This window comes from Trematomus bernacchii, unplaced genomic scaffold, assembly GCF_902827165.1.
Source record: "Trematomus bernacchii unplaced genomic scaffold, fTreBer1.1, whole genome shotgun sequence".
Lineage (NCBI taxonomy): Eukaryota > Metazoa > Chordata > Actinopteri > Perciformes > Nototheniidae > Trematomus > Trematomus bernacchii.
In genome coordinates this window covers 5,147,154-5,172,594 of record NW_022987641.1, presented here as the reverse complement: position 1 = coordinate 5,172,594, position 25,441 = coordinate 5,147,154, and the positions used below count along the sequence as shown (strand labels likewise).

The 25,441-nt window shown below is 42.7% G+C and overlaps 1 protein-coding gene across 1 annotated transcript in view; it reads right to left on the bottom strand.

The window, feature by feature from the left end:
* Nucleotides 1–25,441, bottom strand: part of chrm2a (cholinergic receptor, muscarinic 2a) — an 89,643-nt gene that overhangs the window by 55,797 nt on the left and 8,405 nt on the right. The window contains exon 2 of the mRNA XM_034133629.1: nt 2,262–2,411. The gene's annotated coding sequence lies outside the window, so the exon portion shown is untranslated. The remainder of the gene's footprint in view (nt 1–2,261; nt 2,412–25,441) is intronic.

Genomic DNA, 25,441 nt, shown 5'->3' with positions numbered 1-25,441 from the left:
AACATTTATAACTGCCAAAAGGCAGCCTTGTAAAGTGTTAAACAAATCACCATTTATTAATGAGTTACTACAATTTATAATTTGTTTAAGTCATATTAAGCCTTAAAGTTATGCGTAAATTAGGGTGTGGTCACATTGAGTGACAGCTCTGTCCAGTGACTGCTGCTGTTAGCTTTCTGCTCTGCTAGCAGCTCCGTGAAGCTACAGGGGCTCAGCCTGCTCAGCTCATCCGGGGAACATAACTTGAACTCTGCCGTGTTTGTTGTGCTAGTGCCTTGTGGACTATTATTCATGCTTATATCGGACTATTGTGACTCGCTCCACATTTTAAAACAGATGGTGCATGAATGCAGTTTTACGGTAAGTGAAATTCGAGGACTTTATTTATGTGTTGCTTATGTTTTTAGTCAGCTAACGTTAATGAATGTTAAGGCTTGGGTTACCATGTAGTAAGCAAGTGGTAGCTACATCTGTATTAACGATGCTAAACGTAGCCTCCAAGTTAAAACGTAATAGAGAAGTGTTAAGCATTAAGTGGGATAATAGTGTCGAATAAACGGCTTCTGTTTGAGGTTGGTAAAATAAGGTCATCCTTGTAAGTTAGAGAGATATTTTATTAGGTAACTTTATGCATTGATAAGGTTAATTTAAATTTGCTATGATTGATTATGTAGACAAGCTAACGTCAAAGTAGTGTTGAAGAGCGGCCTAGTGTATGTGAAATTAACCTCACAATAAGATGTGTGTATATTACAAATATTAATGTCATATTTCAAGATGATTACTTAGATATTACAATATGGTTGGTTGAGCTGGAGTTCATTATTGAGCTTACACGTTAACGTCACAGTCATATCTGAAGAACGAACCCAAAACTTGTTATTTTTAATAATTTTATTACCAAATTGGTATCAAATAAATAGTAAGCATTGGTAACACCAATGCTGATAAAGTACTGTACTCAGTTCCTATGTTCGGAAGTCTGATTAGACGGCAAAGTCAGGAAGTAGCATTATTAGTGATGAGTGGAGGGCATACAGGAGAGTGCTGAGTACAACCACTACACCATAAACCACAGCAGGTGTTTGTGAACCCCCAGACTGGCAGTCATACCCAACATATAGAAAGAGCTAGGTCGACCGTCAAAGGACATGTCCGTAGACTGAGAGGAAACCGTACAGAGAGTTTGTTGGAGGAACACCTCAAGGTTCTTGAATGGTCATCTTGGCTTGGCTCTGCTCACCCTGATGGACTGCTTGGACGCTTGTTCAAGGATATACACAAAGCCTTTCCAGTCTGAGTACCATTATGTCTTACCAAGTCTTTCATTTATGTCTGAGAAAAGCTTTTATGTTTCAATATGTGTATCAGTCATACTAAACAGTCCTTACTTTGAGTCCTAATTTTCTTCATGTGCGAATAAAATGTTTTGCTTGGTTCTGTTGCATCTTACTTTGCATTTCATGCAAAAATGTGTATTAGGTCAGCGTGAATGTTATAACTCATTCATAAATGGACATGTGTATTAAACTTAAAAACAACGCACTCTTTCAGTAGTTATAAATGTTAGTGACTCATCAATAGATTGTGATGTGTTTCACACTTTACAATAAGGGTCCCTTTTACCAATTATAAATGGTAGTAACTCATTCATAAATGGGAATGTGTTTTACACTTTACAATAAGGCTCCTTTTTGGCAGTTATACATGTTAGTAACTCATTCATAAAGGAGTTATAAGAGATGCCAAGAAACATCAAAATGGAAGGGGGGGGAATCAACTCTGTGAACAACAGATACCAAGGATGCTGGCTGATGAAGAAGACGAAGTAAGCTAAGTAGCCAATATAAGGCTTAGCAGTACAGATAAATGTGGGCTCACTATTTGGCAAGCAACCGGTCACAGGTGCCCTGTTTATCTCATGTCTTATAAAAGCTTATTAATGATTTATAAAGTGTTCACAACCTAATTAATAAATGAATTACAAACTATTCGTAAACCCTTTATAAGGGTAGTCTTATTGTAAAGTGGTACCATAAAATGTAAGACACTCACCCTCTGCAAACGTGTGCACCATGTGTGTAGAGGGTGAGTCAGATACCTTACTACAATATTTGAACAGCAGCTGCATAATTCGGTAATGAGTCGTTGGGATATTGGAGCTGAGGATGAGTTGCTCTGGTTGGGTTTGACTTGGTGTGAGTGTCATGAGTAAACACTCAAAAGCTAACACTGCGGTGTCAGAGTGTGTTGGTACTTACAGCGGGTGTTAAGCGGTCCGTTGGGCTTTCTCGCACTTGGATGGCATACTCAGAGAGTGTGTGTTCAATATAGCACCAGAGAGGCTCTGTTTGACGGAAGGAAGCGATGGGAGGGTCTCGCTCCAGCTTCATGGTTAATAGCCATGGCCACTGTTGAAAAAAGAAAATAAGGATGAACAACGGAATTCAAATTACCCCCAAAACCTGTTGCCAACATTTTATTAATCATTCAAACATTGTATTCACTGACAGGACTTGTTCATTGATGATTCACTTCCAAAGGCTTCAAGTGTCTTGGAAGCTTTGTGGTTAGGGTTAGGGTTAGGATTATGGCAATACATCTATTGTTATGAGGAAATATTTGTACTTGTATGTTCTTGCCACGAACATCAATACCACTTTCATGTTCACTAAATATGGCTATAAGGATTATGGTTACATTTAACTAAGCAAAAATAAGTGTTAAACAAGTGGTTTTGCAAGTCTTTACAATAAGCCAAGCTAAACATCTTCTCGTCGACAAAGCAAATCATGTCAAAATTGAACAAAGATTGTATAATTTTACTGGAAAGAAAAAGAGCACATCATTTTCTGCATTATCTGCAATCATGCTGAGCAGAATGATCCACTTACGAAGGGTTTCTGCACTCGTCATTCATGATCAGAAGTGTTTCTGTTCACGGGTATTAAGGATTTAAGTTTCAGTCCTTTCTATGTAAATTGTACATTCCTCAACCGCTGATGAACCTCTACACTCCCACTATACATAATGTGCACATTCTGCCCCACAATCAAAGAAAATGATGGTGGCTCTGACCGTCTCCAATGTAAATGACTGTGGCCTAAGTTCACTACATGTGCGCCCTAACAGCTCTCTAAGACCATTATCCCAGAGTGCTGCAGCACTCTCACTCATATTTCCAGACAAGTGTCTAACAGGCACACCTCGTGTTTAAATGCAAATTTCAAAAGAGAACCTTGCAGGAAACACAGCCGTTTAGAAATATGTTAACCTAGGCCTTGAACACTTATTAATAACAACTCTTAAGAAGCCACTGTTTATGTCTTTAACAAATTAAGAGCAAAAACGAAGCAATGCCACACCTGCTTTTGAACTGTAGGCAGAGAAATAACTTGAGCTGAAGAGGTTGAGGGAAAGACAGGGACAGCTGATACAGGGATTAACCCCGAGGCGACAGTGTTTAGTACACTTAGCAGTCTGTGCTGTGGAGAGATGTAGTGTGATGATAAAAAAACTTCTGTTTATAGCATATCACTGCGTGGACACATTAGCCATTACTGTCTGCCGCATGACATTCGCTGTTATGACTAATCACAGAACAAAAGACAGTGGAGGAAACGCAGATGCCTCCACAATTGAAACCAGACGGCTGCCTTGAAGAAATTAGGGTTGTTTTGGGCACAATGCAAACACCAGCAGGGCTTTATTGAGTGAAGAATTTAGGGAAAGCTGGAGGCTAAAACCAACACAGTCTTAGCCCCCAATAGTGACGCTTGGTCAGGTTCCTTTTGTTAGGATGGCGTGGAAGGGTAGGACCCAAATGCAGACTATCAAAAAGGTAACAGGTCTCGAAACAAAAAGCGAGCTTTATTTTAAAAGCTGATCAAAACAAGGCATGAAACAAATGGGTTGTACAAAAAACTGACCGTGACCCACATGGAGGGAGACAGGAGAGACAACCGTGACTGACATGGAGGAAGACAGGAAAAACCAACAATGAACCGACAGGGGAACACAGGAAGAGACAAGACTAAATACAGGGAGGGGTAATCACAAGACAAGACACAGCTGGGGTAAGAGAGGCAGAAACACAAGGGCAACAGGTGAACACAATCAGACAATCAGACACACCAGGGGAACTAATGACAGGAAGGCAAACACAGGAAGAAGGAACAGAGAAGACACAAGGAGGAAAACATTTCAAAACAAAAGGTGGAAAATGAAAACATAAATACAAAACCGTAACAGAACCCCCCCCTCAAGGGACGGATTCCAGACGTCCCAAGAAAACCCCCAAAAGTCCAAAAAATTCCAGCAGGGTGGGCGGAGGGGGTCTGGAGGACGGGTTTAGGCTGACAGCCCAGGGGCACAGCGGAGGACCCGGAAGGGGTCTCGGGCGGACGGCCCGGGGGCAAGGCAGAGATCAAGGAGGGGGTCTCGGGCGGACGGCCCGGGGGCAAGGCAGAGTTAAAAAAAGGGCGAAGACCACAGCGGGCGAACTCAGGGGGCCGGGCATGAGAGCAAAGGCAGCGGCTGAAAGCGTCAGGAGGCCGGGCTCGAGGGCGAAGGCCACGGCTGGGGAAATCAGGGGGCCGAGCTCGAGGGCGAAGGCCCCGGCACTCAGGGGGCCGGGCTCGAGGGCGAACAAGAAGGCGTCGACGGGACAGCTCCGGAGGCCGGGCAGGAAGGTGCTGACGGGACAACTCCGGAGGACGGGCAGGAAGGCGCTGACGGGACAGCTCCGGAGGCCGGGCAGGACCCGTTGTCGGCCAGACAGGAACCGGAGCCGACGGAACAGGCGTAGACGGGATCCTGGACATGACATGGACTGGTGTCAATGGGACCCCGGATGGAGCAAGGGCTGGTGTCGACTGGACCTCCAACGGAACAGGACACAGAGTTGGCAGGACCCCCGGTGGAACAGGTGTCGGCGGGACCTCCAACAGGACAGGACACAGAGTTGGCAGGACCCCCGGCAGGACAGGTGTCGGCGGGACCCCCAACAGGACAGGACATGGTGTAGGCAGGAAATCTGGTGGAGCAGGTGTCGGCGGGACCCCCAACAGGACAGGATCTGGTGTTGGCAGGAAACCTGGCGGAGCAGTAGTCGGCGGGACCCCCAACGGGACAGGACATGGGGTTGGCAGGACCCACAGCTGAACCCCCAACGGCACATGACACAGGGTTGGCAAGACCCCCGGCAGAAGAGTAGTCGGCGGGACCCCCAATGGGACAGGACATGGAGTTGGCAAGACTCCCGGCAGGAGAGTAGTCGGTGGGACCTCCAACAGCACAGGACATAGGGTTGGCAGGACCCCCGGCAGAAGAGTAGTCGGCGGGACCCCCAACGGGACAGGACATAGGATTGGCAAGACCCCCGGCAGAAGAGTAGTCGGCGGGACCTCCAACGGCACAGGACATAGGGTTGGCAGGACCCCCGGCAGAAGAGTAGTCGGCGGGACCTCCAACGGCACAGGACATAGGGTTGGCAGGACCCCCGGCAGAAGAGTAGTCGGCGGGACCCCCAACGGGACAGGACATAGGATTGGCAAGACCCCCGGCAGAAGAGTAGTCGGCGGGACCCCCAATGGGACAGGACATGGAGTTGGCAAGACTCCCGGCAGGAGAGTAGTCGGTGGGACCTCCAACAGCACAGGACATAGGGTTGGCAGGACCCCCGGCAGAAGAGTAGTCGGCGGGACCCCCAACAGGACAGGACATAGGATTGGCAAGACCCCCGGCAGAAGAGTAGTCGGCGGGACCTCCAACGGCACAGGACATAGGGTTGGCAGGACCCCCGGCAGAAGAGTAGTCGGCGGGACCTCCAACGGCACAGGACATAGGGTTGGCAGGACCCCCGGCAGAAGAGTAGTCGGCGGGACCCCCAACGGGACAGGACATAGGATTGGCAAGACCCCCGGCAGAAGAGTAGTCGGCGGGACCCCCAATGGGACAGGACATGGAGTTGGCAAGACCCCCGGCAGGAGAGTAGTCGGCGGGACCTCCAACAGCACAGGACATAGGGTTGGCAGGACCCCCGGCAGAAGAGTAGTCGGCGGGACCTCCAACATCACAGGACATGGGGTAGGCGTCGGCCATAGAGCCAACAGGACACGGGGTGCTGGAGTCGGCCGGACCACCGACAGAACACGAGGGGCCGGAGTGGGCCGAACCACCGACAAAACACGGGGGGCCGGAGTCGGCCGGACCACCGACAGGACACGAGGTGCTGGAGTCGGCCGGACCACCGACAGGACACGAGGTGCTGGAGTCGGCCGGACCACCGACAGGACACGAGGTGCTGGAGTCGGCCGGACCACCGACAGGACACGAGGTGCTGGAGTCGGCCGGACCACCGACAGGACACGAGGTGCTGGAGTCGGCCGGACCACCGACAGGAGACGGGGTGCTGGAGTCGAAACTGAAGTCGGGACCATGGCTGCTGGGACCGGAACAGAAGCCTGGACCCTGGCTGTGTGAGCCAGGTAATGGAGCACGGAAGCATGGCTGTGTGGGCCGGTACTGGTGCACGGATCCATGGCTGTGTGGGCCGGTACTGGACCACGAGCCGGCCTCCCGACCTTGCGTTTCTCCGAGGCCCCCTGGAGGCTCCGTGGACCTCCAAACGCCAGGCGGGATCCCAAAAAAGGGCCAGAGAATGGAGCTGGAACCACTGGAGCACGGGCTGGAATCTTGGTCTTGCGTCTCCTAGAGATTCTTTGGAGGATCTGTGGGCCTCCCCAGGCCTGGTCATACCCCAGGAAAGGGTTAGAGGCTTCGGACAAGTCCTCAGGACTACTTGTGAAAAGTTGTAGCCACTCAGGCAACATGCTCCTAAGCCAGGGCTGGCGAGCAACCTCCTGACGTGCCTCCTTCAACGCAGCCTCTCTACCACGTCTAGAAGAGGCGCCATTCCAGGTATAAAAAATGTACTCCAGAGAGTACCCAAGACATTCTGCCTGTAGAGCAAAACGATCCGAGTCTGCTGAGTCCAAAGCTGGTTGGTTCATTCTGTTAGGATGGCGTGGAAGGGTAGGACCCAAATGCAGACTATCAAAAAGGTAACAGGTCTCGAAACAAAAAGCGAGCTTTATTTTAAAAGCTGATCAAAACAAGGCATGAAACAAATGGGTTGTACAAAAAACTGACCGTGACCCACATGGAGGGAGACAGGAGAGACAACCGTGACTGACATGGAGGAAGACAGGAAAAACCAACAATGAACCGACAGGGGAACACAGGAAGAGACAAGACTAAATACAGGGAGGGGTAATCACAAGACAAGACACAGCTGGGGTAAGAGAGGCAGAAACACAAGGGCAACAGGTGAACACAATCAGACAATCAGACACACCAGGGGAACTAATGACAGGAAGGCAAACACAGGAAGAAGGAACAGAGAAGACACAAGGAGGAAAACATTTCAAAACAAAAGGTGGAAAATGAAAACATAAATACAAAACCGTAACACCTTTGGCGTGCAGTTGTGACGCGCCAAGTCTCCTTCAGCTTCATAAACGGACGCAAAGAGCTTTCAACTGATTGCAATGTATTCCCTTTGACGCTCAGGGAAGCACCGCATCGATCCATGTCGGCGGCAGTTAAAGGCAATGTGAGCGTCCATTCCCATTGGATAACGGAGAATTTTACACCCGGAAGTAAGTATTCTCCTTACTGTCGATTGATTTTACAGTGATATCTGCACTACTCATCAACTCAAAAACACCAGATTATCCTTGTTAATTACACAACATTGATTGGTTTAAATTGTGTACAATGCTTTTGTATTTTTCCCCTTCGATTCGGAGAAACAAATATTTTTTCGGAGTTTAGGATGGCAGAAGACACTACACTAACCATAATCCTCAGCTATCGTTTAGGACTACACCATGCGCTTTGCTTGACAAACCCCGTGATTAGTCTTCAAGCTCTGTGATTGGATGTTGGAGTGGCAGTGTGCCAAGGTTACGCCGAGCGCCAAACAGCACTTTGAAATGGAATGAAACCCATCGACGGCACACTATCCAAAACAGGACTCGAATGTGTCCACCCCCCCCCCCCCCCCCCCCCCATCCCCACCTTTTATTGGTCATGCGTACATAGCTACAGTGTTGTTATGACAATGAAAATCTTAGGTCACAGGCTCCTCCAACAGTGCAACAAACACGATAAAACAGATACACAGAAAAAATAGTGCAAGTAAATACAAAAAGAAAAATAATAAAATAGTGAAATAGTGCAATAAGAGTCTATATACAAGTGATTGGAATATGATATATTAGATAAATAATTTCTAAGTAGCAGCCAGATGAATGTTATGGATGTTGTTTCAAAGTTCAGGTGTTTAATAGTCTTCTGGCCTGTGGGATGAAGCTGTCCCTGAGTCTGGTGGTTTTAGTCCGGATGCTGCAGTACCGCCTGCCAGACGGCAGCAGACAGAACAGTTTGTGGCTGGGGTGATGGGGGTCTTTTATAATCCTGAGGGCTTTCTTTAAGGTTAACCTGGTATTTTTACACCACTAGATTTATTTGTATTACTTTACAGATTTGGATTAATGATGTGAAATATAAACAACCCTTAAATCAGACTTTAGTTACACCTGAGTAAAATTCAGGGAAGGTGATTGTCAAGTGCCAACAATCAGACGAGATATTTGGTAGTGGGTGCTTGAAAAGGCAAAAAATGTATCTGCAGATCCCTATAAAGCATATTCATTACTCGTTATTCTCTAATTCTCTAAAACTGTACATAATGGCTATTTTGCACATCTCTTTCAAGATTACAAGATTTTCAAAGGTTTATTAACATATCATATACACACTACGGTGTAGTTATGCAATGAATGAAAAACTTGGGTCACATGTTCCTCAACAGTGCATTACAAGACATCTATCAATATGTGTGTACCTCCACCATTAAACTGTCGTATTCTGCACATTTCTTATTCTATCTACATACATCTTATAAGAGTATAATAAATATGTATAATATCGGTTAAAATAAGTGCTTCAACATAGTTAACATTGCAGGAGAGTTGATTGTCAAGTCCCAAAACAAACCATGCAATATATTAGACGTTAAGTACTTTGTATGTATTTAAAAGAAGACCTTAACCTAAAGTATTATTTAATGTTTTGATAAAGCCTAATTAGTTTGTCTGATTTGCACATCCTCCTATTAATATCTTTGTACATCTGGCACTAAACTGTTTTATTCTAGATACCATTTACAGTATCTTCTTGATATGTTTCTATTCTATATTTCTATCATTGACCTTCTACTTTCCCCCTATTTTGTATGTACTCTTATTATTTAAATGTTTTCATCAAATATAACACATTCAACAAAACATGCAAGGCAAGGCAAGGCAAGGCAAGGCAAGGCAAGTTTATTTATATAGCACCTTTCAACACAAGGCAATTCAAAGTGCTTTACAAAAAATGAAAGACATTAAGAAAAAGGCATTTAAAACAGTAATTAAAAAGCAACACAATCTACCTGCATTGCAATTACTCTAAACGTGTAATAACGTGCTTTAACCAGTAGGTGGTTCGGGTTAAAAAGCTGTCAAGTTTACAGTGTTAACACAATAAAATATACTGCTGTTTCCGGTTTAGTTTACGACGGATATATTTTGTTATCCACAGACGATCATACATATATTGTTTTGATATTTGTAACACAAAAGTGATGTGAAAAACCCACAGCAACGCAGAAAAGATGGTCTTAACATGACCCAGCTGTCTAGTTAATAAAAAGTAATAATCTCAAACAAAATATTACTATTAACTTTATTGTGAAATTAAAACAGAACGGTAAAAGAATAGTTTCCGGTCTATTCTGAGGCCCAATCTCTGTAGATAAATAAAGAACTAAGCCAGATGTGTAATATTTAATGCAGCCGAACCATTTATTACAATGCATTTATGTGATGACTTTCAAAGAGTAAAGCAAGCACTGCTGAATAAAGTATGATTTTATCTTTTACGAAACGTTTTTTTTCATACAGTATGGAATATAGTCGGAAGTCAATCAATCACAGAGCTTGAGGACTAATCACTGGGTTTGTCGAGCAAAGCGCATGGTGTAGTCTCAAACGATATCTGAGGATTATGGGTAGTGTAGTGTCTTCGGCCATCCTAAACTCCGATACAACTATTTGTTTCTCAGAGTCGAAGGGGAAAAACACAAAACCATTGTACACAATTTAAACCAATCAATGTTGTGTAATTAACAAGGATAATCTGGTGTTTTTAAGTTGATGAGTAGTGCAGATATCACTGTAAAATCAATCGACAGTAAGGAGAATACTTACTTCCGGGTGTAAAATTCTCCGTTATCCAATGGGAATGGACGCTCACATTGCCTTTAACTGCTGCCGACATGGACCGATGCGGTGTTTCCCTGAGCGTCAAATATCGCCGCCGATGGGAATACATTGCAATCAGTTGAAAGCTCTTTGCGTCCGTTTATGAAGCTGGAGACTCGGTGCGTCACTGCACGCCAAAGGACCCTGACCAAGCGTCGCTATTGGACTATCAGGGAGTGAGACTGTGTTGCAACATGTTGACGCAGTATGACGCATCGCAGAGGTCTCACATTGTTAGATAATACATTGTCCACATGATTTCCCCATGGTGAAAATCTGCCTAATGATCTCTGGTGCTCTAATTCCTATTATGCTAATAGGAAACCCTGTTAGTCTGTTAAAACGTTGCATAAACATATGTGTTCTTCAATGTTCGCTCATCATGTCGGATCAGGATTTCAAGGAAAGAGTTCTGTCGCATTAAAAGATGAGGGAAATTATTTATAAAAATTGTCAGATGATGATAAGAGTTTAAAATATAAAATAGGCAGCCTTGGACAGGGATTGCAATCTCCCTCGCAGTTAATTCCCCCATGAGCAAATCTGAGAATTCTGAATAAATGTGCACTAAGGATTAAAATATTCAGATGACATATCATGCATACTGATTGGCTGTACCCTAAGATAAGTTTTGCAGCTCCAAGAAGTGGACATACTGTATATATGTGTCACATTGAAACTGTCCATCAATGCTATAAAGGACAGTACTGTTCTCCCGGGGCACTGCCTGACCTGGGGCTGTCTTTATCCACAATCTATCACCTTAATCTCCCAAGAATCACCTCAACCTCTGGGGAGGAAGGGGAACTCTTATTAAATAAAGTGACCGACCTGTACAGCAGAATGTCATCACTGAGGAACACTAAAAGTTTGCAGGTTGAACTGCTCAGACACTTCGCTGAGCATGAAACCCTGAAATGTGTCTAAGCCCTGTAAAGGTTATAACTTGACGGCTGAGAGATCATTATAAGTTGGTTAGTTTGCTGACGCTTAGCTCCAGTTAACTATAGCACTGCTTCTGTGCTATTATCAAATAACAAAATGTTCTGGCTGGGTTTTCCAATCTGGTATGTATTCAAATGATCCTGTTCTTTCTACGTCCGTTTTCACACCTGTGTTTTCACAATACATAATAAATTAGATGCTTTAGCTCGTTTGGCTGCATTTAAATCGGACATTCTGTAGATGTGTGTTAGAACAAACCAGACTGATCTCCCAGATGTATGCAGGATTTAGCCGGAATAGTTAAGTAACGTTTATTTTTTTAAATCTCTCTTTGATATCGGTGCTCAGAAATGTGTTTTTTTTAGGGCAGCTTGTCTCTGTATTTGATTGCTGACAATCATTTTCAGTTAATGTTCAGGAGATTGGCAAACCGTGGGGGATGAAGGCTGTAAAACACTCTGGTAATAGATCTTTAAATTGATTGTGCATCGGCATCGGTGAGTAATAACGATGGAGCATCTGGGAAGATAACAGCTATGCTCCTTAAGGGACATTTTAAAATGGCTTGTATGCTCATTTTAGCAGTTCAGTATTTTTCTAAATTCAGTAAAATGATGTGATGCATCTTTGTTGTGAGAAATTGCTTATTTTCTTTGTATTACAGTGTACGTAATGTTACATACTGAAGCTTCAGCCATTTTAAAGTTATCCAAATGTCCATGCTTTTATTATGAATATGGTTCACTGTTGGTTAGCCTACTTGAATATAGCAATACAGTGAAATTCCATTAATGCAGGTTACTGAAAATGAGAATAAGGTGCTGGCCAAGCTAGATTTGATATCCATGGAGATGAAACCATTCATATCACACTTTCATATCACAACTTCCCCTCAAAATACCCCTCTGTGAAATTACTTTTTTATGTCTGATGACATCTGCATCACGAGATCGCTCTAAGAGTGCCGTTTGTTAAGCGTCTTATAACAAAAACATGTGCACACAGCTCAGAACTGTCAGAAGCGCTTTGGAAAACCCTCATTGAAGGTATAAGCAATAAAACAAGCCCTCCAGTCTTTCCATTTTTAAATACTCCGAAGGGAAAGCCTGTAATGCAATTTCCTAGTACTTGGTTTCCCCAGACTGCTACTGCCGGGGCCTTTCTTTCAAGTGTGGGCTGCTGCTTTATTGCAGCATCAGCATTATGATGTTGAGGAGGGAGGGGTTGCTTCTTCAAGTCTGAACCTGGTCATAGATCTCAGCGGACATATACGCTATCTCTTCATTATCTGCTCTCAGCCAACATCCCAGCACGGGGGCATGTGTCTGGATAAAAAGCCTTGATTATGTAACTGTCTGGCTGCCTGTTTATACGCTGATGCATCAATCTTCCGCTCACCTCTTTTAAATATCCGGACTTCCAATATACACGATAGATGTATGCCTGGTCTGCTGCTAAATGTTGTTTAATTGCTTACTCTGATCAATCAGGGAATAACAAGTCACTAAACATGCATGGACAAACCCCCATCATTTATTGAATCTGTGACTAATGTAGACATCACTCTTATTTCAGTGGGTGGATGTTTCTTCACCTGCGTACTTAGCCAAATGTTTGAGCTGGAGGGGAAAGCAAAGCTGGAGAAACACAGACGTCCATGGCTCTGGGTGCCGCTTAGATAAATGCAAAACCCAAACCAAACAAAGAGAGTGATTAGTGGATCTGTTTAACCTCAGGGCAGAACAATCCCGTTATTAGACCGGAGAGTTTACTTAGCTTTGTGCTCTGCCTTCTGCCATCCTCCAGTCCTCTCTCTCCGCAATGCGTCCTGACTCAGAGCTAACGGCGCTAATTAGGGACGGCACCAAATCCTTTTTTCATCCGTGCCAATCACTCTGTTAAATCTAAACTGTAGTAGCCTACATTTACTCAAGTACTGGGCTAGGCATTTGTACCATTTAGCCACAATTGACTTGTCGCTGACATAATGTTGTAAATACATGTATTAGTGACAACTTTTTTCCCCACTCAATAGTTTTGAATGTCAAAAGTAAATTTCTCAATTTGTTTTTTAGCTGAGTTTTCTAGAATTATGCTCTACCAATAACCATTCTACACTAAATAGTTTTAATCTCTCATTCTATCTTCAACATTTTGACCAGGAGTAAATAATATAGTAATGAGTTTGAGGCTTCACTGCACTTGAGTTTTTCTCCAGTCTGCAACCAGACGTTTAACCTGACAAGAAAATCACTGAGGAGTCTGTTTGATGTTGTAACAACATCTCAATAGGTTGGATTTGTTTTCTGAATTGACGCTCCTCTTTTTGTTGAACAAACGCATGTTCATTGTGTAAGGCTGTCACGAAGTGAAAATGAAAAAAAATACAGCTAGTAAAATGATTCATTGGTAATACCCTTTGTGCTCTTGTGCTCTGGAAAAAGTACTTGCTTGGGAGAAATGTTTGTGTGTTAAATAACTTTATTATTTAACTAAATCTATCATTTAAAATGGGACAGACGCATGTTTAAACTTCAAGAGTCTGTTTACTTTCAGAGCGAAAAAAGTCAGATTTAACCCAACCACCTGCACCCTGCCTTTCAAATCCATGCTATTGAAAGATGTGCTTTTACACTGCTCATCTTTACTTCAGTGAATATCACTTCCTTGGATTGAAGAAACATTTAGGCATGTAGTTCAGGGCGTTGAAGTTTGAGGTTAGCTTTGCACATTAGAGCCAATCTGAAGCTCCAAATAACCTCTCAGGAGATTAGATGAAATTCCTCTTCGTTTTGATTCTAAAATGATCTTGATGGCAACTGTCTGGACCTTTTTATACAATGCCATTGGGGATTTTAATCACATATGTCCGGGGGCTGCATTTCAAAGCTCCAGTCAAGAGGTTGAATTGAGAGAATCACATGGCAGCTTTGTATGAGACTTCAATGGCTTCATTTCACTGTCGAAGATAGGGGTGAAGTAGCATGGCATTCTCTGCTAGCACTGTAATTAATTTCACAATGGATGAATTTTTTAGGAAAGACTAACTTAAATCATATATTCACACACCGGGGAATATTTCAGCAAAGAATAGCACAGAAATGTGGGTTAAGCAGACATTAGTGGAAGTTATTTGCTCTACTCTCAACATTCTGTTAGTGTCATTTCTTTTGTGAATTGAACATCCTTCTTACACAAACTGACATTAATTTGTGGGATGTTTTTGGTTTTTAGGACAGCTGAGAGCACATTTAAACTACTTTTGATCACCATAATCCTGTTGGAGGATTAGGAGTAACACTTTGGAGAAAATATAAACTTGAGCAGCTTTTCAAATCAAGCCTATAAATCCCTTATCGGACAGCAGTGTGGGGTATTGCAGAGATTTATTCAGGGTTTTTTTCTGAATTTGCATGTAATGAGCCTGTATTTTTCATTAAATCTATTATTTTGTGGACATTTCTGGGTATGAAGTGCCACACAGGGAGCCACTCCAGATTCCATGCTGTGTTGTTTCTTTTGAATTATTTACTGCTTCATCCCATGGGGCAAAACGCCAGCACGGTGTTTACAAGTGAACAGTAACAGCAGTTTTTGTACTCTTCCTCTTGAACTAGCGTGAACAAGGACATATCCATGTTAAGCCAAATTCAGACACAGTATCAGCCTGATAATAGCCTGACCAAACAGACGTGGGGCGTCAGGATTGAAATAAAATGTCTCTTTTGATCAATAAAGTAAATCTTATCTTTATCTTTATTTAGTTACAAGGTATCATAAACCAATTTCTTGAGTTGCCGGTAATCCAATTTCAACCACAAATAACAGCAAGGGGAAATAAAGATAAGCAAACATAGCTTTAACCAAGGCTAGCCGATGCTATGTAAAAAAAAACGAGGTTTCACTTGATACAGCTTGTCAACAAAGAGATGCTAAATTTGATGATCTAAATAAGTTTGTGTCCTGTCTTAGTGTTGTATCCTCTGTTTTTACATGAAAAGTAACTCTCCCTCTAGTTTCTGGCGTCTGTGCTTCTTGCCCTCGTGTGTCACCCGCGTCTGCCCTGATTGTTTCCACCTGTGCCCCCTTACCTTGTGTAGACATCCCTTTGTCCTGTGCCAGTTCTTCTTGTCTAGTGAGTCAGAGAACCAGCGTATCGTCAAGCCAGAGAAACCTTTTGCCTATAGTGCCTTGCCATTGTTTATATTTTTTACTCATAAGAGGGATTCTTTTACATGAAACTTTGTTCACTCTGTGTATATCAGTAAAGACTCTCTTTTAAAACCTTTGTTGTCAATGAGTTGTGCATTTGGGTTCATGCCCCAGAGTTTGGTTGTGACACAGCTCTTTCTTTAGCTGTCCTACTCTATATGACAGAGAGTGTAGTAAGATTATCCAACATACATTTCTGGATAATTATATAGCACAATATTTGTTATATGGCAAATCAGATAAAAAAAGAATTGCAGTTATGCTACAGCTTGCTGCTTTGTAGGGCAGATTTGCTCATTTTATCCCATTTGGAGTGTCAGAAAAGACATCTGGGACATGTCACAATGTTCCAACCAATTCACTATCATGTCAGACATGTTTTGCCTTCTAGTAACACAGTTTAACAACTTCTATGACATGAATCCACATAGGAGCTTCTTTGTTCAACTGACGAAAAACGAAAGAGTAATGATGTTCAGTTGTATTATACCACATTAATCACACCTGTGGGTTACCCTCTGCACACATATTTATGCAGATCATCAACACAATTCTCCTCCCTCTACTAACCGGCTGAATCCACCTTCACCGCAGTGATGAGTTTCCATCTGTATTCTCTTTTATTAAACCCTGATTACATACATAAATGTATGTCACGCAAGTTGTGAAAGACAGCAAGCTTACCTTAGGGGTCCAAGATGGATTTTGTCTTGTCTCTGTGATCATCTCAAAAGACTAAAAAGTCCAATGCCGCCTTCACACTTCCTCTATGAGTATCACTTTTGTTTCAGCATCCTGATCAAAGAAAATCATGCCCACACATTGCAACAAGGCAATGAAACAAAGGAGACAATTTTCTCACATTTGAGCTACATTTTCCTTTAAAATATGAGCAAAGCCTTAAGGCTACACGTGTTCATTGCACACATTTAACAATGTATTCAAAACATGATGAAATATTTGTATTCAAGAAATATTGACATACTTTTTCACAAGCTGCAAATCATCTCATGAATCCCTTTGCAAATCATCTTGCAGTCCTCTGGGAGGCTCTATCCCGCGGTCTGCTCCAGATTAATACCGAGCTATTTCTTTGGAATTGATTATTTTACTTTTTTTCTTTTTAGTGTTATGTTTTATCTCGGCCCAGCAGAATGGCTTGGCGCTGCCATAGAGGGCTTTGCCAGTCAATTGAAATTCTTTGGTGCAGGTGTGAAAAGCAGAGTGGTGAAGACGCTCCTTCACTTCTGCAATCCACTGATAACTTTAACATTTGAACAAGTATTGTGTTCTGGCAGCAGGTCTTATGAAAGCATGCAGCGATGCTTTTCCTCCAAACAGATTCACATTAATGTTCCTGCACAACTTTGACGTTTAAAAAGGAGAGGAAATAGATGGAGCACAGGTTCAATCGCTGCACAGGCTAGATTGATGAGCGTTTCTTATCAGCAATCTGCTTATTTTGTTGCTAAATTGGAGAAAGCTTCGGACAAATTGAACCGCTCACACTGAGTGGGGAGTGAAGTGAATTCTTAACAAGATGCACGCTGCTTTTCCCTCCACAGTGGTCAAGTTTGAAATGATTATTTCAGATAGGCAGCAGTTTCTGCCCTATCTCTCAGATTCAGGTTATAATAACTGAGAGTTCTAGCGCTCACATGGCTTTATAATGAATTAGTCAAGCTTGGAAATGAAAACTTCGGCTGTCAGCTGGATGGCAGTCAGACCTGTACTCGCGGTTGCTACGAGAAGAAAAATATGAAGTGCTTGCATGTTGATTTTGTATCTAGGTTATTGGTCGCTCTCTCCCTCCTTCTTGCTTTAACGCCATCTATTTCCTCATCTTCTTCTCTGACATAAGGCTCTTAGTGTTTCCTAGATGTCATGTTTATGAATTGCTTTCATGTTCCCAAACGTAGCTTCATTTTCTCTATAGAAACACCACAATTTTCCTAAACACTCTGACCTTGCTCTTACTGGCTACATACACAATCAAGGAACCATTTCCATGCAACCAACCAACCGCCTCCGCCCCTTCCCCCATCACCAATTCCTGCCTTCACACCGCAGTCATTTTCTGGAGCCATTTCAGGGGATAATAATAGCACTCACAAATCATCCACTGGGCAATGAAGTCCATGAAATTGATGTGCCTTCATTTCAAAACAATAGAGGTGCCTCATGATGTCATAACTTTAGCAGCTGACAGTCCATGCAGGTGTTTTTTGGACCCAGGATTGGCACCGGGCCAATGAAATCCAGGTAGGGACAACTTAATCAATCGACATATCGAGGAACATAGCAAGATGGTGGTGTAAGCAGCCAGCAGACATGCTCAATCACATTCTCCATGCTGAGCAACTGACATCTTTTACTGGGAAAACCAGGGTCTCTTATCTCACTGTTGAGCTTGAGTAATGCTTCTCTCTCTATCTGAGGCGATCTCTCTGCAATTTCCATTATAACAAAAAGGTCCAGCGAATTAAAAAAAAAGCAACTACCTAGGTTTTACAACTCTTACTATCCAACACAAAAGAGTCTGAAGTTGCTTGGGATTCATCGAAGGGATTGGATAATAAATAATTGATGTGGTGAAGAGAAACAAGGCTATAAATCGTTGGTGTTTTTTAAAGTTGGAAATGAGTGGGCTGGGCATCCTGATTTTAACATATTTATTAAATTAAAAGATTGAACTATACTTAACATTGGGTTTCACCATTATCCATCAGCAACATTGCCTCTTTTAATTAAGCCCTCCTGTACTTGTTGACATTTTTCATAGACGGTGCATGGGTTAAGCATAACCTCCTGTGTGAAAAGCCACTCACATGCTAAAAAGAATTATGGATGACTGAGTAGCATGGCTTGATTGGAAATTGATTGACTTGGCTGCGCTACACCTGGTCTCATGATATTCCACATCCCTCATGCATAGGGAGCGATGCATTTTTCAATAGGCGGCTGCATGACGTACTGGTGTCTCTCTGTGGAGAAGGTTGTGCGGATGAAACCGTGTTGCTTCACCAGATCCAAGCCATCACTTCAAAGAGGCGGGGGGGGGGGGGGGGGGGGGGGGGGTGATCTTTGCATGACGGATGCAGCTTTCCTAGGAAACAGACTGCACCTCATATCTACGTTTCATGTGCCATTGCATCTGCTCTGCAACTGCTACAAACAAAAAACCACACCAGTGTCGTCAAAATCATCTCCACCTGTCATCCAAGATGGATGCCCGTCATTTTGTGAAGCCACTGATTGTGTCTGCTGAATGTAGTACTGTGCAAGATTGATGATTTTCAAAATGTCACTTTAAATTGGTAAAAATTGGCTACTGTAATAAGTCTTTCAAATGTATTCCAATCAAAGTATGAACCCACTTATCATCGGAGCCTGCATGTTCTAAACTGGGGGGGTGCTCCATCAAACGTGCAGCAGGCAAGCTGCAATAGTTCTCAACAAAACAAACACAATTTTCACTCGTGCATGGGCGTGGAAGAAATCTGTAGGAATACAAATTGATCTGCAAATTGTGAGGTGCAAATCATTTGTTTAAAAGGGACGTCGCTACCAATTTCAATCTGCATATAAGCAGTGCTCGCAAATTGGTTTTGTAAAACAAGCCCCAGATGTTGAATCCAATTTTACCAGCTGTTATCAAGTCGCCAAATCAGAGAATAACATTCCTACAATAAACTTTGATTCATCGATAATCGCATAAAGCAGTAGAAGCATATTTTAAAGGCTCTTGTTATTTGGCAAAAATAGTTAAACTTCATAACCCAAAAAAAAACACATAACCAGAAAGCAAACTGCACAGCATGCTGATTTATCGACTTTAGAAAATACCAAAGGTTTGAAAGAGGAAATGCTTCAAGCTTTAGCAGAATTAAGAAGATGAAGTTCTTTAAATGGCTGCCGGTGCTGGTCAACTAAGCTGCACATTTTTGCATTTTTTCCTTCCAAAGACAACAAACAACATATTATCTTCTAATGCAGAGGTTCCCAAACCCCGGACATTTATTAAATCTAAGGCCAGAAGAAAGCATTGAAAATCAGCCCAACAACAAAAAAACTGAATCATTCTGTAAATGCATAAACAAAAGAGTGTCCAAACCCAAATCTGGGCCTACATATATTTGAATTAACCGTGGATCTAGGCAGAGAATCTGTTTTGGTTTTTACATAATGGTGAAGCATTACATTAGTGTACAGGAGAAACGTTTCAGACCTAATATAGTGTTCCATAAATGCATTACACACCCAGCTAGGGGAGTTTAGCAGACAGATACCATCTTTGTGATGGTGGGAAGACATGCATGACTGCTCTACAGACTCCAGACGGACTGACACTGACAGGAGGAACATGGGGACGGCCCAAAGAGGAAACTCCTCACGACTGCCTATGTACGTCAGCGGGGTCACCGGCACAGCAAGCCTCTGATGTAAATTCATCTAAACACAACGGCAGACAGACAGATGCACACACCTCTCCATGAGCCGAGCACATCTCCGGCTGACAGATTGGACCGAGGAGGTTAAGGCAGGTCAGAGTGGTGGAGCAGGGGAAGGCAGACAGCTTGTCAATGCCGTTGACAACCAGATGGATGAACCAATCCCATTGGGAGATACAGTTCTACTTTACTGTTCATTAACACACACACATGCACTTGGACATGCCCCAAAATGCCTATAGGCTACTGCTGAGTTATTTACTACGAGCACATGTCAACAGCTCATTTGAACATTCCCTGATGAGTTCATTTGAATTTCTATTCCCTCATATATGCATTCTGCCTGCATAGCATCTCTCAGTCAAAGCCATTGGGTTCGGTTTGCTAAAGCTGGAACATGTATTTGCCACTGTTGTATGTCTTGGAGTAAATATCTGATCCCAGAGTCAACATTAACATGGTTTTTCTAGGGCTGCAGCTTCATTATTGAGCTTCGGCATAGTGAACCACCCCATTACTGCTCTGGAGAGATAGACAGGAAGAGAGTGAGGCTGAAGCGAGGAGAGGAGATGGAAAGATGAGCGAGGATGCAGGATAAGCGGAATGATAAAGCCGGGAGAGGGAATGAGGGAGTGTGAATGAAGGATGCTAGCACGGGGACGGAAGGAGAAAAAAAGTGACCAAATAAATCACTAGCCAACAGATAATTGGACGAGCTGCATTCAAGGGACGGTAGCAACGCCATGAAAAGTGACACTGTGATTTGCAATTAACTCCAAGAGGAGAAATGGGGATTCAGTTCCCTTTGGATTAATTCCAGGAATGTTATACCTGACAATATGGTGGCCTTAATGAATCTGTAAGGCCGGAGGAATCGTTATCATCATTTAACTTTTATGATGGAGCCTCTAGGGAGCAAACGTAGATGCAGGAAACATTCTGGATGTAGACCTGGAGAACTAATGACCCCGAGCAATTAACATGTACAGCCATGACGGGGCTGAACGCAGAGTGTAAGTCATTTTAATGTGTGTCAGTTGAGATGTTTCCATAGTTTACAGCACTTGAGATGAGGTTTCGTCCTTCTTATCAGGTTAGCTGAATGCTCTCGCTTTGCAAGTCCTGTAGTGTGTCAGAAAAGTGACCTCAAGGACGAGATGATTCAGTCTCTGAACAAAAGTCGTTCGACGAGGCCGTTAATTACAAGGAACACACAATCACACTCTCACAGAGGCGTAATTTAAAGATAGGATCGCACCCGTTTACAAGGTTTGTGTCTGTTATCTACAAAAATAAATGTATTTCCTCAAAAGGACGTTTTTGTCTGAAGGCATAAAACTTTCTTGTTTCACTTAATTAAGATACAAATAAATGGGGTTTTATGACACTGCACTGGAACAAAATGTCAAGGTCACTTTCCTTATCTTTTTTATTATAGTACTACTTTTTTCTTCCTTTAATTTAGGAAGTTTAAGCCTTTTTTTAGGCAAAAGCAGACAATGGGTTACCACAGGAAATATGGAGGGGGGGACAAAAAGAGAATTACATATTACAAGAATCCTTTGTTGTGTTTAACCCTCCTGTTGTGTTCGTTTCCCCCCCCCTTACTTTGGTGTTTGCGGTCAAATTTGACCGGTCCTGTTTTAACTGCTATTACATTAACACAAAAACCATTAATCATCACCAAATTTCATTTAACACCCTATTCAAACTGTAAATATTGTATCAGACTACTGGCACATAAGAGCGGGACATTTATCAAATTGTTCTGTGTGTGTGTGTGTGTGTGTGTGTGTGGTGTGTGTGTGTGTGTGGTGTGTGTGTGTGTGTGTGTGTGTGTGTGTGTGTGTGTGTGTGTGTGTTTGTGTGTGGCAGGTGTGATTCACATGGGAGGATGGGTGTGTGTGTGTGTGTGTGTGTGTGTGTTTTATCTGATCCGGATGGTTACTAATTCCTTTTCTTTATGGCCGGGAACACCATGGGTGTTACAAAGTTGACTAAATCATCCAAAATTCAATGAAAGTGGTGATCACCAATGTATATGTTCAAATGTCTACTGTGAAGGATATCATAAAGCCTTAATGCAATCGAATGTAAAACAAAAAAGTTATGATTGATGAAAGTAGTAAATCGGTCCGATTTGACCCGAACACAACAGGAGGGTTAAACCTAGCATGTCATGGTCATGTTGTCTTTTTGATTATATATAACAATGCCAGCCACATTTTTTGTTGGCACTTCTAAAACTAAAATGTTGGCCTTAGTTTGACTTTTAATTTGTATCTATTTGGAAATTACCTGGATCTAATTGAAAACAGACTACACCTTAATGACTTTGATTATGAAGCTTGAAAACATCACCTCACAATGGAGGCTGTCCTCGTCTGTTTGCAGTTAACTGGTTGACCTTTTCAGCAACACCTGCCTCTCATAAAGCACTAATTAGGATCTGGGAGAAAATAAGATGCTGAGGACTGATCACTGAAGATTGTGTAGGCTCACGACATAAACAAAGTTGTATGCGTTTGAGGAGTCATCTAGCAATGGAAAATGTCAGTTTGAAATAATTCTGTTGATGAAAAATCTAAGAAAGGACAAGCAATGCATGAAGGCTAACATGATACAAGTCATTCGATACGCTTTACTTTGAAAGTTTAGAATTAACATCATGATTTTAAAAATAGATTCAGTCTAAGCCCTGACCAATGCTAAACGCTATGATATATGCTCAACAACATTGTATTTGGTGGTTTATTTGGTATAAGGTGCATTTAAAACTTTCCCATTCCACAGTTCTTTCAATAATGCATTTATTCAGTTTGGTAACTCACAATACTGCTTTAAGGCTTACGTTTCAGTGATTTCTCAACTAAAGCTTCAAAGGATTTAAATTCTTCTCGACTATCCAAAGCGGAGAATAAGGAAGTGCCTTTTTAACTAGAGAGATCCAACACTTGAGCTTTAGCTTTTAGCACAAAGCTAATCAGCCTCAGAGTCATTCTACAAAAAGCCGAGCCAATTGTTACTCATGTCCCGTCCTCCATGCTAACAGCTTCCAATTAACAGGCAACTGGGGAATGAGACCTCCCTGATTCAGCCATGTTGGGCAGTATCGATTGGACTGGAAAACTGTGTAAAATCGGAGCAGAGCAGGATGACCCTGTCTCTTGTACTCCTAGTGATTGACAAACAAAGGGGAGACAGCTGTGGAGATGTTCCTGCATAACAATGCTCAGATCCTCCATACGAAAATTGTTTTAAAGACAATGAAATGGTAGTTAGAACATTGTTACCTTTTGAAAAGTGACTGAATATCAGTGATTATAAGGGTGGGCAATACTCCACACTGGATGTTTTTTTACACAGAATCTTCAAAGAAAATGAAGATTGGAAACTGTTCGGAAAATGGCCGGCACATACTTGGAAGATGATTGGATGAACCATCTGTCTATCATCATCAATCATGGGCTACCTTCAATAATTCAGATCAACGAACCATAGGACTAGGAGACATTGATGTAGAAGGCCACTCTGGGTGTGTTAGTACACCATGACATCACTGTGATATAAATAATGCTATTTGGTCAGAGATTAAACAGATTTGAGATTTTCATCCAAAAGGGCAGAAAGACAATGGGATTATGTCTGGTTTATAGTATTAGCATACCTGATTGGATGCACCTGTTAACACACCCAGCCAAGCTTGTAGTACGTGCATCAAAGTGTACATTTAAACCACTGGTTAGAACAAACTAAATCGTCAATGCGTGTTAGCTATTCTTTAACATCTTACAGTTAGAGAAAAGACCTTCTGTACTGTATGTATATACTAAAAATGCTATTTGACATATTCTGAAGGATAGAATAACAACTAAAGTAAAGGAATTTCTTATTTCACTCTGCCTTTTAAGTTTTTTTTCATATGATCACACATATCTTTTCTCTGCTCTAAGTGCTCTGTTTGTGAGAGGGCTGTCAGAAAGGGCCATCAGAGAGTGTGAACATAGGGGCTGTGGGCGCCTCACACAGTATATCTATCCCACAGTCTGTTTGTGTTCCACTGACACAGCGTAGTCTCTGGACTCTGTTGGCAGTCCTGTTCCTGTCAAGTCAAATAACAGTATTTCAAAGGTGCTTCACGCTCTGACACGGTGAGTCGGCTCATCGGGAGGCCAGAGAGGTTTGAAAAACCGATTGGGCAATGTACAGAAATCCACCGTGTGTCAACTGCAGAATGCAAAGAAGAAGCCCTACATGATCCAGGACACACACACACACACACACACTTGGACAACCTGAAAAGTGCCCAATTTCCTTCTTTCTGGCATTTCCTTCAAATGTCAAATCATTCACCTGGAACGCCTTACACAGACCTTCAGGGATCTTCTTTGAGAATGTCAAGCCAAACTATGAATCTGTACAAAGCTGTGGATGGAGTACAATGTCCACTGGTTTCTCATATGCCCCTTTCACACCAACGCAACTCCGGTTCAAGCTCCGTGCTAGAGCTTTTCTGGTTCAGAACCGGTTCTTCGGTTTAGCGCCGGCTCTTTTCACACCGCTCAGAGCCCGACTGGTGCTGCCGCTGCTGCGTCATGACGTCACAGTTTACGTCGCTGAGTTTCTCCCCAACGCCGGAGCTCACCTCACAACAACGGGCCGGGGACTGCGTTGCTTTTAATCATACGAAGCCAGATTAAATTAAATAACGACTTCTCCAACCTTATACTTTTCTCCAGAGTGCCGTGGTTCATTGTTTATTAATGTGTTTCAGCGGCATTTACCGACCGCTGCAGTGCTGGCCGGCTGCTCTTCACGGGAGTGTATTCTCCCGTTAGCTCCGGGTTAGCTCACACGGCTCTAAAGTATTCACTGTCTGACTGTCACACAAGCAGCTGATACATATCCCCAGTTCCCCTTAAGTGAATGTGTGTCAGTTCTGAATTGACGCTGTTTGGTGTCAGTCTGAATTGACGCTGTTTGGCATCACAACGCTGTTATGAAAGTTCTCTGGTATACATGGGTGATGTTAGCATAGCAACCAAGCTAAACTGACTACTTGCTAAGCAGTTTTCTACAGGCACTTTTACACCGGCGTATTTTTCATTATGATTCTACTTGTGATAGTCGGACATGACAACCTGTGCAGCCCATGTATTGATTCCATCCGATAGCTGCTATAATAAAAACAAAACGTCTGCCTGCTCTCCACAATGATCATAACAGCGAACGGATGGTCAAAGTAAACAGAATCACACGAAGCCTGGTTAGTGTTGCCTGACTTTATAAAGTGTGTTTTTTTTAACAAGTGTGTGGTTGCGTTCTAGTCACTTTGCTCAGCACTACTGCTTGTTACAACTTTTATTTGCCGTACTCGCCTTAAGTGTTAGCTCAGGTTAATCTCGCCCCCCTCCGACGTAAGCGTGACTATGCGGTTCTTGCTTCTAGACGGACAACTTT